The 4,295-nt window shown below is 37.2% G+C and overlaps 1 non-coding gene across 1 annotated transcript; it reads right to left on the bottom strand.

Annotated features, from left to right (window-relative positions):
* Positions 1-3,882: 3,882 nt before the first annotated feature.
* LOC142435072 (U1 spliceosomal RNA) lies at positions 3,883-4,046 on the bottom strand. Its single transcript, XR_012781223.1, has one exon. It is a non-coding gene; the product is annotated as a U1 spliceosomal RNA (small nuclear RNA).
* Between the last annotated feature and the right edge of the window lie 249 nt (positions 4,047-4,295).

The raw sequence follows: 4,295 nt of genomic DNA on the forward strand, positions 1-4,295 counted from the left end.
GTGACTGTGGTTTACTGTAGCTGTCACATTATGCCAGAATACAAATGCAAAAAAAAAAAAATTAAACCCACCACACTCAAACAAGAACAAAAATAAAAACATTTTAATACCCCTTGGGGTATAAAGTGACTGCATTGATAACATCAATACTGTATCCAATGGCATAGAATTTAGAGTATGTTAAAATGAGGAGTTTATGCTAGTAAAGTTCAATTGAAAACTGAAATCCATAAGTTTTTGCTTTGTACAGATTGATTTCTTAAATAATTGAGCTTGGTTTACATTGCTTATGGGGTAGTAGGGGAAATTCTTCTAACATTCCTTAAAAGGGAAAATCCTTGCCTATCAAAATAATACCTGTCATTTTATGCAAGGGGAGCATTGAGATACTCAACATAGGATGGTTCTGAGTCACCTTTCATAGGATGTCCACTAAGCCAGGAGTCCCACCCAAGGTCAAATGACTGCCATTTCAACTGTCTTTGGATGCCCATACTTCGCTACCTCTCCCTTTAGGGAATTTCAGTCCTAATCCAAGGACTACTATTAGTTTTGAGGTAAGGCCTAGTTCATTCAGTCGAGCTTCAATGTTGAGTCCTTCTGGTATGGTCTTGGAGGATGCCATGCTCCCTGTAAGTTCAGAGTCTGAGATCATCATAGTGGTTGGTCCATGGCACAGCTCACTGAAGGTTGTGTAGGAACTTATTCAAAGTGTCTACCCTGGACCATCGAACCAAGTTTAGGTTATCTCCTTAGGTTCCCTACAATTATTGCTTAGAATTCCTTCCAGATGTTAGGTTTCTCCTTTCCATTTACTCACCATACCCACCAACAGAAATGCAAAAGCCTCCCCTGAAATGCAGATGTTCCCTTCTCCTGGTCTTAACTTGAGTTTCCAGTAAAGGTATCCTCTCATTCCTGTGGAGTGTCTATTGATTTGTTGCAACCTTGTCTCGATGCAGTGTTACATCAATTGGATGGTCTTCTACCTTCCCCCTCCCTCCTGAAGGAGTGACCCCAGCCAGAATAAGGTCTCTTCTTTCGAGGTGATTTTTATGAAGTCCATAAAAAGTGGGTAATGTATAGCTTATGGCCGGTAGGAAAATTTTGTTTGGGAGTTGGCCTCATAGATATGTTTAATTATTGTTTCTCCTTACAGTAGTGGACTTATACAATATGTATCCTTTTGTTGTTGACTAAATTCACTCAGCATAATGGTTTCCAGATCCTTCCATATCATGCAGTGTCTCATACTTTCATCACTGTTTTTCAGGGATACATAGTATCCCATTGTGTATATGTACCTTAGTTTCTTTATCCATTCTCCCACTGTTGTACATTTGGTCTGCTTCTAGTTTCTTGCTATTGTGAACTATGCTGCTATGGGATAGCATACATCCACTTGTGTTGTGGCTCTTTTTTCTTTGGGGTATATGCCTAACAGTGGCATTGCTGGATCATATGGGATTTCAATTCCAAGTTACTTTAATTAGTACCATATTGTTTCCCATAGTGGTTTTATGTATTTACAAGTCCACCAACAGTGTATACAAGTTGCACTCTCCCACAACCTCTTACACATTTGTTGTTTTCTGTTTGTTTGTTTGTTTTAAATTGTGCTCAAATTGTGGGTGTAAGGTGGTATTTCATTGTGATATTAATTTGTGTCTCCTGGATACCTAGTTATGAGAATTTTCACTTGTTTATTACACCTTTAATTTTTCATGAATTTTCTGTTCATGTGTTTTTCCCATTGCTTAATTGAATCTTTTGTTGTTTTCTTATTAAGCTGTTATGGAGTTTTGTATATTTTGGTAATTAGACCGTTGTCAGATGTGTCTTTGGTTTAAAAAATAGAAAAGAAAATCTCAATCTGTGGACTCCCGTTTTACTATTTTGATAAAAAATCTTTTGATGTGCATAAGTGATGTAATTTCAGCATGTCCCAGTCATCTATTTTGTCTTCTACAGTGTGTGCTTCCTTTACTATACTTGGATGTCTATGTATGTCCTGCAATAGGGCCCTAAAGTTAATTCCAGCTTTCTCAATGATAAGCTGAGGTTCACATTAAGGCCTTTAATCAATCTTGGGTTCATTTTTATGCACAAGGAAAGATATGGGTCTTGTTTCATTCTTCTCCATATGGAAATCCAATTTTTCCAACACTATTTTTGAAGAGGGTGCCTTTGTAACACTGGATATTTCTTGGTCTTTTGTCAAGGATTAGTTGACTGAAGGCTGATACATTTATGTTTGGGTTTTCTATTATGTACCAGAACCAGGCTGTTTTGATACTATGGCTATGTGGTAGGTTTTTACATCAGGTACTGCAAGGCCTCCTCCTTGGTTCTTCTTTAAAGAAGATTATTGGCTTATTCTGGGTCTTTTGCCTACCCATATGAAATTGGTAATTAGTTTTTTCATGAATATAAAAGAATGTATTGAGGATTGGAATTGGGATTTCATTGTATTTGTAGATTGTTTGGGGTAGCAGTGATATTTTCACAATATTAAGTTTATTCATCCATGAGCATGGGATTTTCTTCCATTTATTTAGGTTTCTTTTGGTTTCTTGTAGTAATGTTCGGTAGGTTATTCCATGCACATCTTTTGTTTCTTAAGTTAGATTTGCTCCTGAGTGTTTCTTCTTTTGTGTGGTTATTGTAGATGATATTCTTTTCTTAATGTCAGTTTCATAGTTCTCTTCACGTTTGAAGGACACAACTAGCTTTATAGACCACACCAGAAGGACTCATATTTGAAACCTCACTAAGCAAACCAGACTTAAATTCACTTGTAGCATAGCTAAGGAACTGAAATATTACCTTGAAGTTAAGGCTGGAATGCCTTCGTGGGAAAAGGAGATGATCACTATTCCAAGGTTAGGATTGGGGGCTTCTTGGACTTTGATTTGGTTTGAACCTATTATTGTGAGCGTACGAAATGAATGCTGATTAGGGACCAACATATATTTGTTGTTTTCATGCTCCCTCCGATTTTTTGTGGCATATATTAGTCTACCAGGCATTGATATCCTTTTGTAAATTAGTATTACTGAAAGTATTGTTATAGCACCAATCCTCATGGCTTGTGTAACTACTGCACAGTCAATTATACTTCAAAGTTATACAAGTTAATGATGTATTCTTTTCTAATAAGATATCCTGCACATGTATAAATTTCTTTTCTCAACAGTATGTAAAGTCTATACAGGCTAAAATAGTGTTACTATCAACATTATCTTATACTCCCATGATGTACTCTAATAAAATGATGTCTCCAAAGTGAATCAGGGCTATATATACACCATAGATATATGAATGGATTTTGAGCTCTCACTTAATTGTAGGCTTAATGTAAGAACAATTTGGTTCTTGTGATATGGCCTATCCAGTATTTCCTCTCATGAGGAGATCACTGAAGATATAGGTATGGTAAAGAATTCAAATGGTGCAAATCATCAGGGGAACAAATAGTGTGGCTGGGGAGCCATTTAATGAGAAGTCAGCTAAGTTCACATAGGAAAAGCACACCAGTCTGTGTGATCCAAGGACATTAAATAATAAAATCCAAAGCCAGAAGAGAGAATAGTACTAGAGCCTAAATTCTAAACACCCAGTGTGCAGAACACTATGGATGACAATGGAAGTCCAAATCCATTTGCAGCATCCGTAGGTCTAATTAAGTCTCTGGTGAATCCCCAGTGATCATAGTCTAGAAATGTGAATAACCTCAATATCAGACAAAAAGCACTGTAAAAATGGATTTTTTAAAACTGTAGTTAGGCTGGACTATAAAAAATTTTCCTTAGAGCTCCCTTCAGACTCATGGAAATTATTTTAATTTTTTAAATTATCTGCCTTCTTTTCTTTTTTTTTCCCCAGGGGAGAGCGCAGATGCAGTCCCTCACTACCACAAATTATGCAGTCGAGTTTCCCACATTTGGGGAAATCGCAAGGGTTAGCACATTCACAGTGCACTGGATAAGCCTCGCCCTGGGAAAACCACCTTCGTGATCATGGTATCTCCTCTGCCAAGTAAGTATCTGCCTTCCTTCTTTTTTTAAAATTTTTTAGAGGCTCATACAACTCCCATCACAATCCATATATATACATACATCAATTGTATAAAGCATATCCATACATTCTTTGCCCTAATCATTTTCAAAGCATTTGCTCTCCACTTAAGCCTCTCGCATCTGGTCCTCTTTTATCCCCTCCCTCCCCGCTTCCCCCTCCCTCATGAGCCCCCGATAATTTATAGATTGTTATTTTGTCATATCTTGCCCTATCCG

Source organism: Tenrec ecaudatus, chromosome X (assembly GCF_050624435.1).
Source record: "Tenrec ecaudatus isolate mTenEca1 chromosome X, mTenEca1.hap1, whole genome shotgun sequence".
NCBI classification, from domain to species: domain Eukaryota; kingdom Metazoa; phylum Chordata; class Mammalia; order Afrosoricida; family Tenrecidae; genus Tenrec; species Tenrec ecaudatus.